We start from the raw sequence: 16220 nt of genomic DNA on the forward strand, positions 1-16220 counted from the left end.
TGCAAAGGACACCGATAGAACCAATCCAAGCTACATATTTTTCTAAGACCCTAATGGACTTGACAGAACATCCCGCCAGGAACGGCGGAGTGTCCGCTAGAGGTCAGCCAGTCAAGAAAAGTGCACCATAACCGTTTGATTTTTAATCCCTAGTAGCTTTTTAATCCCTATATTCCATCGACGGAAGGCTAACACCAAAATGGAGTAAGGAATAACCTGCAAGTAAGAATAAATCCTCTTTTTGTTAAAAATCACATCATTTCGGCTCAATCAAATAGACCAAATAATTGCACTTGCTCCCACACAAACTTGGGATCGCAATTTAGAGTCTACATGTCTTTGTCGAGGCACAAAAAAATCTTTGTGTTTCTTGATGGTTGTAGACCAAAAGCAACCTGAACCAAGAGACCACATAGAAAGCATGAGGACCATAGGATCGACCAAAAGACATGCACATGACCGATAGGGGCGCAGGCGGCGTTGGTAAGGGTAAAGGCGTCGGTGAGAATGGAAAAGGAACCCAACTGATCGTTGTCAGAACTTAGATCATGGACAGCGGAGGTGTCCGCCAATTGTAGTGGAGTGTCCGTCAAAGTTGCCCTGGACCACCCTAACCACTAATGGATCATCTAATCCACTACTGACCGACTGACCGTGAATGATGAAGCCAAGTAATTGCCTAATGGCCCTAAACCCTACCATGTACATGCATAGTAGGCTCGGTTAGGCGTCTCTTTGAGACTAAGCTAAACATGTCACTTGAACCTAACCCACCCTTCCCACACACCGGGTTACTCACAACAAGCTCAAAGTTCAGCGGGATTGCGTGCGTTGAAATGTCTTAGTGCCATGACAAGACCCAAAACATGTGTGCAGGAATGTAAACAACATGTATGTGTTGAAAGAAGCGCGCTAGCGTGGAGACAACCAAACCACTTATGTTGTACTATACCCTAACTTGCTATGATGAGTCCAAACCCCTAGAAAGAGAAAGATTATACAATCAGCTCATAGACCTGATGCATGATCTACAGATGGCAACCCTTGTCGAATCCCGGAGTGGAAAAAAGTCACTGAGCTCCCAGGTAATCTGAACTCTCATAGCAAAGGAACCCGCGGACCTTTTAGCTTAATCAACCCTACCACTTGGCTGAGCTCAAGGACGAGCTCTTTCTAAGGAGGGGAGAACTCGTCATGACCTGAGGTCGGTCCAACTAGAACCTTTGACCACCCTACTAAGAACTCCTTGTCAAAACTTTAGAATTGTTAATCCATTCTCCCATGAAGATCCCTGGTGGTTTACACAAGGACAATGACTCAAAATTCACCATCCAATCTCCCTAATTCTCTCAAGTTAACCCGGAGTCAACAAGGGTCAAACAGACATCAACGATGAGAAAATGTTCTCCAAAAGGTGTTAATCAGGATCCCTAATCTCTCTAAGAGTGGATACCGGTAAGAGTTGACCTCAATGCCAAAGATCCTAGTCTCTGAATCAAATTCACCAAGATAGAGGGCTGATAGAGCGTCTGCCAGGTCTCGCGGACCATCCGCCAACTCCCAGAACATAAGCAGTGAGTGGAGAATGAGATGTCCTCCACCTCCAACACCCTTGGACCCACAAGTCAGCACGAAAGTGGACTCTATGTCAGCAGAGTCAGCTCCCCCTCTCTCACTCTCCCATTCCTCACCCCCTCATCTCTCTACCAAGCAAGAACAAGGAAGAACCCTAGAACTAGAGAGAGGATGAGATGGAGCAAGGCAAGAAGAAAGAAGAAGAAGAGGAAAAGGAAGGAAGCATCAACAACATCTCAAGAGCTATTTGGTCACCTCCATTCCAATCCATGGTTAGCTCAAGAAACTCCCTCGCATTCCTTGGATTCATTCCCTAAAACCTAACTCTTGGTTCTTGATGCAAGTTTGATATGGAAGGCTAGTGGTGGTTCCATCATATGTAGGGTAAGTTCAAGATCCACTCTAGCCCAATCATCTCATATCTCTCTTGGATTTTCCCTTTGATGCATTGTTATGGAAATTTTTGCAAGAAGAGCTCATGAGTGGCCAATCCACTCTCTCGTGCTTGGAAGCAAGGATGGACAAGGTACAAGGCACAAGCACATGGTACAGATCTTCCCAAATGTCAAAGCTAAGTTGCCATGCCCAACCTGAAGATTAAATCATCAATTTATCATGATTTTGGTTTGATTCCAAATCACTAGTTGCTAACTATAGCTCAAACATAGCTAACATGAGCCCAACTAGTCACATAAACTACCCTAGAAACCTCTTACACATGCATGAAGCCTAGCTTACTACATCTAGGATTGGATCACCAAGAACCCACGTGAAAAGCTTCGCACATAGATTCTATCGACCGTCTGACCGAGCGTCCGTCGGAAACGATGGAGAGTCCGCCAACCCCCAAAACGTAGCAGACTTCACAGCCAGAGCACTTACACCCTCTCTGAGTGAAAGAGCGGTGTCCATGAAAGACCATGGAGTGTCCGCTGAATTATAAATGTAATTTCCAGAGAACCCGAGAGCATCTAATTCTCGGCGGAGCATCCACCTAATGTGGTGAAGTGTTCGTAAGAACTCCCAGCACACGAAATGCCTAAGCCCAAACTCTACGGAGCGTTCACGATGGGAAATCGCGAACACATCATCCGAGCCGCGTTACGTTTATACACGCCACGAATCCCCCACTCTCATGTCCCAAATAGACCTAATGTATGCAGCTGAACTCATACGCGCACAATACATAGGGTGGACCTACGATGATTCTTTGGTATTTCTAAACCTAGTTTTTTGATAGAATATTAAATATGTACTATGTAAGTAGAAGTATATAATATAATCTCTCTGTTCAAATTATAAGTCTTTTTTTTGACTGTGTTTCCTATTGTGGACGGCCGACTGACGCGATGGGTTTTTTCCTACTTTTCCCGCTGAAACGCAACGCCATTGCGGAAACAAACACACCCATTGGCTGATTCCATGAAGCAGCACAAAAATGACAACAGAGTGGCTGCCACTGTGGATCCCTCGCCCCGCGGCCATCACCGCCCCCACCTGCTCCGCGTCCTCCGATCCCCACCCGCACCCCACCACCACCCCACCACCACCACCACGCCGGAGAAGAAACCCGTAAGAAACGGTGGAAAAAATAATAATTAGGAAAACAAATTTCAAATCAAAGTCTCCTACACCCAGCGACGAAAACGCTGCGACAATTCAAATCAAATCCATCCGAGTCGAATCGAGCCAGCGCAAACCCCGCTGCCGATCTCCTGTGCTCTCGCCGCCCGCCTTCCCCGATTCTGCAGCCGCTCGCTGCGAATCTGGGCGCGATTTCGAGGCTAGGGTTTGGGAGGCTCCGGATCGCGGGGCCGTGCGGTGGCAAGGGTTTGGATTCGGGGGTTGCTGCTGCGGGTCGGGGGTGCTGGATTGAGCTACTCCGCGCCGGCTTGTGATGGTGGTGAGCGGCGGTGGAAGACGAGTAGACGGCGGCGGCGGTGGCGGCGGCGGTGAGTAGGGTTTGTTGATTGAGTTGGGGGCCGAGGGCGCGCCGGCCATGGTGCGGCTTCTCGGGCTGCGGAGCCTGAGCTTCGGGCCGGAGGAGTCGCCGCGGGAGATCCCCTCCACCGCCGACGCGGCCCCGCCCGTTGGCAGCAGTGGCTGGCTCGTGCGCTTCTTCGACTCCGCCTTCTTCTGCGAGTGGATCGCCGTCAGCTACCTCTACAAGCACGACCATGCCGGAGTGCGCGACTACCTCTGCAACCGCATGTACACGCTCCCGCTGCCGGGGCTCGAGGCCTACCTCTTCCAGGTCTGCTACATGCTCGTCCACAAGCCCAGCCCTTCCCTCGACCGTTTCGTCATCGACACCTGCGCCAAGTCGCTCCGCATCGCGCTCAAGGTGCACTGGCTCCTCGCTGCAGAGCTTGAGCTGGAGGACGCTGACGATCTGGATGGGATCGACAAGGTGCAGGAGCAGTGCCAGGTTGCAGCGACCGTGCAGGGCGAGTGGCCACCGCTAGTCCGGCCGGCTCCTCCATCCCCTGCTGCCAGTCCGCGAGGTAACCCCATGCTCAGCAGAATACGATCGTCCAAGCAACGGCTATTGTCCCTCGCATCGTCGCCGTCACTTGGACTGAGCCCCCCAGCTGGTGGTGGGGTCAATGTTGCCGAGGATGCTATGGGTACTGGAGGGAAGCAGCCAGCCACACCGTCATCAGAGGATAACAAGTTGCTTAAGAGGCTGAGCATTGGTCCAAAAATGCGCGATGCACTGCTCTTCAGACGATCAGGAGAGAAGGATGAAGAACAAGATCGGGATGGGTTTTTTAAGAGGCTTCTTAGGGACAGCAGAGACAAGGAGGAGGATGATGGGGACAGAGAAGGATTTTTCAAAAGGTTACTTAAGGATAGCAGGGAGAAGGATAATGAGGAGGAAGAAGGTGATAGAGATGGTTTCTTCCGCAGATTGCTCAGGGATAGCAAGGAGGAGGACATGGAACTGACACCAAGCTCAGATGGTTTGTTGAAGCGACTCTTCCGTGATAAGGAGGACAGGCAAGGTGAGGATGATGAGAAGGAAGGATTTTTTCGCAGGATGTTCAAGGATAAGAATGAGGAGAGGAGAGATAGCATCCATGCAAGACATGGGGATGAGGAAAGAGTGGGCAAGAGTGTGGAAGATGATGACAGAGAAGGTTTCTTCCGCAAAATTTTCAAAGATAAGAATGAGGAGAGGAAAGATGAAGGGCATCAAAAGCCAGATGAGAGGGAAAAGGTTGGTGCGAACATAGAAGAGGATAAGAGAGATGGTTTTTTCAGGCAACTCTTTAAGGAGAAAAACGATGAGAAAAAGGAAGGCAGCACACCAAGCAAGAAAGAGGAAGATGATCAAGGCCATAAAAATGCAGATGATGATAATTTCTTCCGCAGGCTTTTCAAGGATAAGAATGAAGAAAGAAAGGGATCACTCATGACAGGAATGAAGATGACAAGTGTGAGGAAGGTGATAAAGAAAACTTCTTCCGCAAATTATTTAAGGATAAGCATGGGGAGAGGAGAACTGAGGGGCCTGATAAAAATGATGATGATGGTAAGGGTACTAGTGGTATCGAAGAGGAGGATAATCCAGAGTTTTTGTCATTCCGTAGGTTGTTTAGAGTGCACCCAGAAGATTCTAAGAGTGGGCACATAGAAAGCAGTCAATCTAACAATCTTTCTGAGGGGAGCCCAGGATCAGAAAGCTTTTTTAAGAGGCTCTTCCGTGATAGAGACCGCTCACTTGAAGATTCTGAGATTTTCGGCTCAAAAATAGCAAAAGAGGCAAGAATCTGGTCTCATATTATTTTTCAGCTTGATAGCTCCTGTGTTCATGTTATAGTAGTATATTATGCCAATTTTTATATGTTGTTTTATTTACTGTGGTTTCTTTTTGCATCTGTACTCATCCTCCCAAGTGTGGTGATATGCGTTGCAGAAACACCCTGGTAGCACAGGAATCAATGAGAAGCAAAGTGGAAAACCACCATTACCAATTAATGCAGTAGCAGAGCTTCGAAAAGGCTCTTACTATGCTTCGTTGGAACTTGTTCAGGCTTTATGTGATACATCTTATGGCCTGGTAGACATATTTCCTATTGAGGATCGTAAGATTGCCCTCCGGGAGGTAGGTCAAACACATTACCATGTAACTACATGGCTATTCATTTCACAACCTTTCAGTCATCCTGTGCCAGTTATTGCACTCTTTGGTCTTTTCACATTCTAACTTGTACCCTGCAATGATATTTTCTTTTATGTGGCAGTCTCTTACAGAGATCAATAGTCAGATTGCTTCTGCTGAAAAAAATGGAGGTGATTTCTTCTATCTTATTCAATATATCTCCTGAACTTTTGTTCCTTGCATTTTGTTCACTATATACACTCTTGTTAAGCCTTTGGATATTTGAATTTTTGGGATTGCATTGCTGGTAATATTACATTAGCATCTTCCATTGGAAGTTACAGGATGTACATTTATATTTTTTTGCCTTGTCCATTTGAGTCAGGTTTGTATAGTTCTGGTTATTTTATGTAAAATGTTTTTGATGGGCAATCTTTAAAAAGTAGTTTCAGTCATCTGCATATAGATTACTTGAATAGCCTTTTTGATAGAACTTGTTCTGTTATATTTTTTTCGTGCATCAGTTGCCATCACCATTTTACGCACTGTATTTAGTTTCTTTGGGTCTGCTGAACAGTGAGCACCTAGCTAATTTACAGATTGTGGTGGTACTGAATTAAATGCATAAGGCATCAGAGCAATATGCCTAGCCATTGCTTTGTGTTAAAGAAGAGCACTCTCTTCTTGTGACTCGAAGCTCTGAACCAATGTGTTCTTTTTTAGGTTTATTTACATACCATAGCATTGGGTTAATGCTCCATTAATATCTACATATTGCAAAGCACCAGCTAGAATAACCTCATAATATTTTCTTTATTCTTCTATGGGTAGGAGTATGCTTTCCGATGGGAAAGGGCATATATCGAGTGGTTCATATACCTCAAGACGAGTCTGTTCTTCTGAATTCTAGGGAGAAAGCTCCTTACCTTATATGCGTTGAAGTTTTAAAAGCAGAAGCTCCTAGGTATGCTGGTTTTTTGGATGTTCAATGGAAGTTAATGATGAGTCTTTCATAAACCTGGTCAGGCTTGTTGTACTAATTTTTATTTGTATATATGAGGCTAAAGATACATAGCTCACAACTGGAGTTTCTATTGAAATTTTTGTATTTGATAAACAATGAAATGGTGGTCTGTCACTTTGTTACTGGAAGGGATCCTCTGATGCATCTGCCACCTGACGTGGTCACTGACATGTGGGCCAGCTGGGCGTAGGGCCCACCTGCCAGCGACCATGTCATGATGTGGAGTTATGTCAGGGGTACCGTTTCCCCAATCAGATGCCATTCTGGTAACACCTCTTGTTTTATTTCCAGCCACTCTAAAGGATCATCAGATGGGCACAAATTATCAAAAGGTGGGATACCATTGGCTAATGGAGACGTGCAACTACCAAAACCACCTCCATGGGCTTATCCTTTGTGGAGCAGGCACGAAACACAAAACTATGAAACAGACAGAATGCTGAAGTCTACATCTCAGGTTATTGACCAAGCAATGGCTCAACTCTGGGAGACTAAAGTAAAATTTATAAATGTTAGTTTCTCTATTGAGAAACTTGGTCGCTCAAGGAGCATTGCACTTTCTGAAACCGGCCGTAGGCTGCGACATGATGCTACGGATTCTCATGATCCACCTGGAGATTCGCAAACAGTTGCTGATCTGCCTATTGAATGGGTGAAGGTTACATTGTCTGCAGTTCCAGGAGTTAACATGGAAGATGTAGATGATAATGAACCAACACGAAAGAAGGACCATCGCCGCGTTCCTAGTACAATTGCCATTGAGGAAGTAAAGGTGAGCCTGACATTTGAATTTCTTTCATTAGTGTTAAGTCTTATACTTCTTGTACTACTACTTTTGTTTTCCTGTTCCTTCTCTAACAAATACTTCCACGTCCACAACTTGCAGTTATCCTAACATTCTCCTTTGATGAGTTATCTTATTTGCACCCCACTGGTTGTGTTGTTGCTTTTAGAAACAAGCAACCTTGGAACATAATGAGATTGCATGCAGCGATGGCATCCAACTTACTGTTTGGTTACCTTTTATGCTAATATTTGCTTTTGCTGGGCTAGGCTGCAGCATTAAAAGGAGAAGCTCCACCTGGTCTTCCTCTAAAAGGAGTTGGGCAGAGCACCCAAAATTTAGATCCTAAGGTGAATCCCTTATGTTCTAGTTTCTTTTTGACCAATAAGTCAGTAGCTCACAATTTCTTTTTCCTGAAGGCTACTGATGGTGGGGATCCAAAACCAACTGATGCTTTGGCTGGTGAGCTTTGGGCTGCCAAACGAGAGAGAATTCGACGGTCTTCGGTTCATGGAAAATCACCTGGCTGGGACTTGCGTTCTGTAAGTCAAATTTTGTTTTTATTATTAGATTTACTCTACTACTATTGTTATAGACCCTTTACATTCGTGGATGGATCCATGGAGGCTATTTATGTACACGATTATTACCCCGTTTGTTGGTCTTCTAAACAAATGTTTGCCTCCAGTATGGCAAATGCTGTTTGCTAATCTTCATTAGATATAGGTGCTCTACAAATTATGTCATATTATAGTTAATTTTAAATTTTGTAAGTTTAACCAAATAAAATTTACTGTACTTTTATTTTGGTGTGAAATATTGTTGTAACCTCTTAGGTAGAACATATAATTTAGATTGACTGAAATATCATTTTGTGAGGCAAACTTTAGAAGAGGGACACCTGTGGCATTTAGCGGGGGCTAGAGGTTAGTGCAGTTGGATGTTGGATCTCTTGAGGCTGCTTGGTAGTTTAGTTGAGGTTGTGTTTTTGCCCCTGGGGGATCTTATAAATTTTTTTAACGTAATGGGGCATCTTATAATTTTGCTGTAGAGTTATGGGTATGTGTGTGTTTTGGGTGTGTCGTGAATATTGTATTTTGGTGAGTGGGTGTGTGTTGTAAGGGCTCTTTCCCATTTTTTTCTTGATATAATGATATGCAGCTCTCCTGTTCAACAACAACAGCAACAATAAAGCCTTTAAGTCCCAAACAAGTTGGGGTAGGTTAGAGTTGAAACCCAGCAGAAGCAATCAAGGTTTAGGCACGTGAATAGCTGTTTTCCATGCACTTCTATCTAAGGCCAAGTCTTTGCGTATATTCCATCCTTTCAAGTCCTCTTTTATTGTCTCTACCCAAGTCAACTTCGGTCTTCCTCTGCCTCTCTTCACGTTACTATACTGGCTTAGGATTCCACTACGCACCGGTGTCTCTGGAGGTCTCCGTTGGACATGTCCAAACCATCTCAACCGGTGTTGGACAAGCTTGTCTTCAATTGGTGCTACCCCTAATCTATCATGTATATTATCGTTCCGAACTCGATCCCTTCTTATATAATCGCAAATCCAACGCCACATACGCATTTTCGCGACACTTATCTGTTAAACATGTTGTCTTTTTGTAGGTCAACATTCTGCACCATACAACATAGTAGGTCTAATCGTCGTCCTATAAAACTTGCCTTTTACCTTCTGTGGTACCATTTTGTCACATAGGACACCAGATGCTTGGCGCCACTTCATCCACCCTGCTTTGATTCTATGGCTAACATCTTCATCAATATCCCCGTCTCTCTGTAGCATTGATCCTAAAAATCGAAATGTATCCTTCCTATGCACTACTTGACCTTCCAAACTAATATCTTCCTCCTCCCGAGTAGTAGTACCGAAGTCAAATCTCATATACTCAGTTTTAGTTCTACTGAGTCTAAAACCTTTGGACTCTAAAGTCTCCCGCCATAACTCCAGTTTCTGATTCACTCATCTGGCTTTCATCAACTAGCACTACATCGTCCGCGAAAAGCATACACCAAGGGATGTCCTCTTGTATGTCCCTTGTGACCTCATCCATCACTAAGGCAAACAGATAAGGGCTCAAAGCTGACCCTTGATGTAGTTCTATCTTAATCGGGAAGTCATCCGTGTCTCCATCACTTGTTCGAACACTAGTCACAACATTGTTATACATGTCCTTAATGAGCCCGACGTACTTCGTTGGGACTTTATGTTTGTCCAAAGCCCACCACATAACCTTTGGTATTTTATCATTAGCCTTCTTCAAGTCAATAAAAACCATGTGTAGGTCCTTCTTCTTCTCCCTTTACCGCACCATAACTTATCTTATTAAGAAAATGGCTTCCATGGTTGACCTTCTGGGCATGAAACCAAATTGGTTCATAGAGATCCGCGTTATTGCTCTCAAGCGATGCTCGATAATTCTCTCCCATAGCTTCATAGTATGGCTCATCAACTTAATTCTCCGGTAATTAGTACAACTTTGAATATCCCCTTTATTCTTGTAGATCGGTACCAATATACTTCTCCACTCGTCAGGCGTCTTGTTCGATCGAAAAATATGGTTGAACAGCTTGGTTAGCCATACTATAGCTATGTCCCCGAGGCATCTCCACACCTCGATTGGGATACCATCCGGTCCCATCGCCTTACCTCCTTTCATCCTTTTCAACGTCTCTCTGACCTCAGATTCTTGGATTCTCCGCACAAAGCGCCTATTGATGTCAGCAAAAGAGTCATCCAACAGAAATGTTGTGTCTGTATTCTCACCATTGAACAATTTGTCAAAATACTCTTGTCATCGATGTTGGATCTCATCATCCTTCACCAAGAGATGCTCCCTTTCATCCTTAATGCACTTAACTTGGTTGAAGTCCATTGTCTTTCTCTCACGAACCCTAGCCATCCTATAAATGTCCTCTCCTTCCTTCGTACTCAAATGTTGGTAAAGGTCCTCGTACGCTCTACCCTTTGCCACACTTACAACTCGCTTTGCAGTCTTCTTTGGCACCTTGTACTTCTCTATGTTGTCCACACTCCTGTCATGGTACAAGCGTCTATAGCATTCTTTCTTCTCCTTAATAGCCCTTTGGACTTTCTCGTTCCACCACCAAGTATCTCTGAGGCCACCTTTCGAATGTTGGTTGCCATCTTCTCCCACATGTTGTTTATGTCCTCTTCTTCCTTCCAAGAGCCCTCTTTGATAACCTTTTCCCTGAATACCTCTGACGTCTCCCCTTTCAGTGTCCACCACTTTGTTCTTTCAATCTTAGTTTGTTTATCCCTACGGGCACGCACCTAGAAACGAAAATCTGCCACCAAAAGCTTATGTTGAGAAACAACACACTCCACTGGTATCACCTTGCAACCCAAGCATGCTCGTTTGTCCTTTCTTCTTGCGAGGACAAAGTCAGTCTGGCTAGAATATTGTCCGCTGCTGAAGGTCACTAGATGAGATTCTCTCTTTCTAAAGAAAGTGTTGGCTATCATCAGGTCAAAAGCTACCACGAAGTCTAGAACTCCCCCCCTCCTGATTCCTACTACCATACCCAAAACCTCCATGAACTGCCTCGAAACCTGTGCTTGTAGTACCTACATGCCCATTAAGATCTCCTATAAAAAAGCTTCTCATTACTAGGTACATCTCTAATCAGGCCATCGAAGTCTTTCCAGAATTGTTTCTTAGCACTCTCGTCGAGGCCTACTTGGGGGGCATACACACTAATTACGTTCAAGACCATATCACCAACGACAAGCTTGACTAAGATAATCCCACCACATCATTCTTGAGGCTCTTATCAATCAAAACTCCTACTCCATTTCTATTCGCGACTGTCCCTGTGTACCAAAGCTTGAAACCTGTATTGTCCACCTCCTTCGTCTTCTGACCCTTCCATTTAGTCTCTTGAACGCATAATATATTTACACGCCTCCTAGTCGTGGTATCAACTAATTCTCTTAACTTACCTGTAAGCGACCCTACAATCCAACTACCTAATCGGATCCTAGTTGGCTCGACTGGCTTCCTTACCCTTCGCACCCGACGACTCAGATGTGAAGACCCTTGCTCATTTTTCACTACACCCGGGTGCCGATGTAGCGTGCCACTAAGGAAGCGACGACCCGATCCTTGCTCACTTGACACCATGCCCAGATCGCGACACGGCGCGTCACCAAGGGGGTGCCGACACGGCGCGTCGCTAAGAGGGTTACGCCCCAACGGTTTTCTTTCGGGTTTCATCTCCATTAGAATGGCTAAATTTAACGTTGGCTCGCAACGCCTATCACAACCCTCCTTTACCAGGACTTGGGGACCTGCTATGTTGAGACAACATAGGCGGAGTTCTCTGTTCGAGAAAAAAATTTGTTTGTAATGCAATGGGCAGTTCTCTTTTGTATTCAAGGAAAAAAAATTTCATATAAACTCATTACTCAATGAATAATGGTGTCTTTCTAGGGATGAAAATGATCAGAAATGGTTGGTTACGATATTTGCTGTATGGAAACTATTCCGGGTCAGTCGGAAACTCACCATATTTTCATTTTAACTATTTAGTGACGACATCAATACGGTACATGAAATTAGAAAATCAAAAGTTGAAATACGAATACATGATAATGGTCAGAAACGGTCATAAATGATATCACTATTACGGGAATGTCCCACGGTAAATGGAATATTCCATTCTCGCTTTCATCCCTATGTCCGTCCATCTCTGGAGGACTGGCTGAACTCTATCGACTGTTGAAGAATTTAAATACTGAGAAGTAAAGCGACAGCTAAATCTCAAGTGTTTCACGAATGGTTGATTCGTTCAAGTAAGCTGTTAGCATTGTGTTTGGTTTTGTGCCTTTTCATTCCAGACTCCAGAGATTCTGCAGCCTGTCCATTCCCATTGTTTTTGGTTCTGAAACATCTTCAATTACTGCCATGCTTCTGAAACATTTGTTCCAACTGTAGATTATTGTCAAGAGTGGTGATGACTGCCGTCAAGAATACTTGGCTGTACAGCTTGTTGCACACTTCTATGGTAAAAGCTGGTTCTCATTCCTATAATGATTTGTCATTTTTGCATTCGCATTCGCATTCGCATTGTGCCTTTCTCCACCAGATAAATATGCTATTTCCTTCAGAAAATGGCCTTTTGGACTATCATTTTGTCATGCTCTAGTTTGTTGTTTCTGTCAGATATCTCAATGCTTAAGCATTTAACTTGCAGTTTTGGCATCTCATATATATGCAAATATTTCAAAATTCAAACAGATGCAACCATGGAATAAGTATCTATATTCTTCCTAGGTAAAGCCATGATTACTAAATGACATCTGGATATGTGAATGTTTTTTACTTTTGTACTTTTGTACATAGATGTAGCACCAGTTTCTTGCACACAGAAATAGCACCACTCCTATTGGTTGTCATATTTGTGTTTGGAACAGAATTAATATACTGCAGTCTCAAATTTTTGAATGCTTGTATGCGCTATATTACACGACAGAGGGAGTATTTTTTTTTTCATTGGTATGTTAATTTTCTGTTTCTGCTCTTATTTAACTCCTGATGTCAGATATATATCAAGAAGCTGGTTTACCACTATGGCTGCGGCCTTATGAAGTGATTGTTACTTCTGCTTATACAGCACTAATTGAGACCATCCCTGATACGGTTGGTATCTTATCTTCTTAACTACTACCATCATTATTACTATATGTTTGGTTCTACTACAAGTTTATTTCTTGTTACTGCAGGCATCAATCCATTCGCTCAAAAGTAGGTTTCCCAATATTTCAAGTCTCCGAGACTACTATGTAGCCAAGTATGAAGAGAATTCTCCAAATTTCAAACTTGCACAGGTGAGATGCTACCTTTTGGGGTAGAAGCAAATTATATCCTTGTGACTGGAGGTTGGGCCTGTTGGCCTCTCCTTTGTACTTTTACTTGCACAGGTGACATGCAGCGCTCATGCTTGCATTGTCCGAGAAAAACAAGATGTGTATATTTATTAATTTGCTTCTTGAATGCAAAACTTAGTTGTATTTCAGTAACCATTATACCAACTTGTCAATCCCTTATGCTATGCATGTCTATGCAAAGAATGTGGTTTAGTTGCCTTTGCTTCTTAATTGTCATTTATAAGAAGAATTTTCGTGCATTATGCTACCATGTTTTCGTGATACTTGATAGGCAACTGCAAGAAAACTGTCCAGTGGGATCTTCGTGTGGTCAATCTATTGTCAGCCTAGGAGGGTTAATATGAAATCTAGTATTGTTTGAACTCAAAAAGTCAGCTGTTTTTTTCTTTTTTGCAGAGAAACTTTGTTGAAAGTATGGCTGGATATTCAATTCTGTGCTACCTACTTCAGGTGCTGAAATGCAATATATCTGGTAAATGATTGATGTCATTGTTCATACAAATTCTAAGCCCATAGCTGGTGTTCCTTTTTTTTTTGTGAATTTACAGGTGAAAGATCGCCACAATGGGAATCTTCTAATAGATGAGGAAGGACATATTATTCATATTGATTTTGGTTTCATACTATCTAACTCTCCTGGAGGGGTAAACTTCGAGAGTGCACCATTTAAGCTAACAAGGGAACTCCTTGAAGTATGATGGAAGCTTGAAATTTGTTTTAGATATTTTTATATTATAAAAATGAGGTTTTAAATACTTCTATATTTTTGGGTTGCAAATTTGCTAGGTGATGGATTCTGATGCAGAGGGAACTCCCAGCGAGTTCTTTGATTACTTCAAGGTATATTAAATGATAGACTCCCTTGGTTGGTTGCTGGGGCTTCTCATTTTTGTATAGGCTATATATTAATTTGTATTTCTTCAGGTGCTATGCATTCAAGGTTTCCTTACTTGTCGGAAGCATGCAGAGCGTATTATACTTCTTGTGGAAATGCTGCAGGTAACATACTTTGTCTGTGTTGCCTAATATATGTCATACAACTAAGTTTTAAGGGCAAATATTTGTTTCATGCAAACACATTTTTAGCTCAACATTTTGTGATGTATATCAGTAAAGAATTATTTCATTAGATCCTTTGACAGGTCCTCCATATTGGCCAAAAGTTCCACTGTTCTCAATTTTCATCCAATACGAACTCAACTTTTTTTTTGCTGTGCCATGTAATCTGACCTACTACAGTGAATTTGTTTTCTTGCATTCAAGCATATAAATTGATTTGAGTTTTTTTTGTATGATGTAATGTTACCCCTGCATGTCTGGTATCTGGTATGCTGCCTATAATTGTGTTGATTGAGCTTTTTCTCTGATTTGGCTTGTATGCAATTGTTACAAATTATCTTACAAGTGTTATATTGTGTCCCCTTACCAGGATTCTGGCTTTCCATGTTTCAAAGGTGGCCCTCGCACTATACAAAATTTGAGGAAGAGGTTCCACTTGAGTCTAACTGAAGAGGTTTGCTTACTAATCTTTGCTACTCATCATCATTCCTAGAACTTTTTCTAACTTTTACCTTATATGATATGATGGGTGCAGCAATGCGTATCCCTGGTGCTCTCACTGATCAGTAGCAGCATGGATGCTTGGCGCACTCGGCAATATGATTACTACCAGAGAGTATTGAATGGGATTTTATGATTTTCCCCACAGGAGTAACGGATTCATTCAGAAACCAATTTTCTTGTATCCTTGGAGCAAACCGTGGGATTGCATAGGTCAGTTTGGGGCTGATCTATACTGGCACACCCCATGTCAGATTTCCAGGAGTGAGCTAGGTAATTGAGCACTGTGTTTTCATGTGTCATTGCACATTTGTGGTCAACTAGGGAAACAGATTGGTGCCTGCATTGTACTTTCATATGATCCCCCCTCTGACAGAGTTGAGAAGTGTACAGTCATCGGCAGTTATCTAGTTAGTGCTTTGTGCTAGGAGGTTGCGACTAGTGGAGCTCTATTTGGCATATTGGAATTTGGAACCCGAGCTGCATTGTTGTACAGACCTTTGGTTGACGTAGCTTGGACAAGATGTAGGAGAGGACTGGGCCATACTTTGAAGCAAACAAGTGTAAATTATAGGCATATGGGAGCTGGGGATCATCCGAGGACAAGAACATATATGCCGTTCGAAGTGTCACTGTACTTATGTCCTGTGGTATCCCTATAGCACCAAAGTAGATGGAGATGTGCTTTACTGCATTTGTAAATTACCAATACTGTACAGGGACCATACTATAGGAGCCTTCCGTTTTTTAGTTGTTAAGATATTAATTCCTTTTGTTGTGGCTGTCTGGCCTCCGGAGATCTAGGTGATAGCTTGTTGACTAGCAGTATCATCAGTGTTTGGTAAAATTTATTTTTGGTGGCCCTAGTAAATTGCAATGTGGATACACAAAGTACATTTCCGTGTCATGAAGAAAAACACCTCAAGATTTTTAATACATTTTTGCTGTACCATTTCTTGTGTATAAGACTGACGTGCAGTCTGAAGTTTCGTAAAAATGGATGCTATGTATGGATCAGGTTCAGGTCGAGACTATAATGCTGTGATAAAAAATTATTATGGCTAATTATATTAAATTTATGATATTTTAATTAATATGGTCAATGATGTATAATATAGTTTTTAAATAGCTGGTATTCAGCTTTAAAAAGTTGAAACTGTTTAAAATTTGCGCCTTGAGTAATTATAGTAGATTGTGTTTTTATCTTAAATACTAGTGATGCATAGTATGATTATTAATTTGTAATTTA

At 42.8% G+C, this 16220-nt stretch overlaps 1 pseudogene; it reads left to right on the forward strand.

The window, feature by feature from the left end:
* The first annotated feature begins 3123 nt into the window (after positions 1-3123).
* Positions 3124-15920, forward strand: LOC136486695 (phosphatidylinositol 4-kinase beta 1-like; annotated as a pseudogene).
* Positions 15921-16220: the final 300 nt, after the last annotated feature.

Source organism: Miscanthus floridulus, chromosome 10 (assembly GCF_019320115.1).
Source record: "Miscanthus floridulus cultivar M001 chromosome 10, ASM1932011v1, whole genome shotgun sequence".
NCBI classification, from domain to species: domain Eukaryota; kingdom Viridiplantae; phylum Streptophyta; class Magnoliopsida; order Poales; family Poaceae; genus Miscanthus; species Miscanthus floridulus.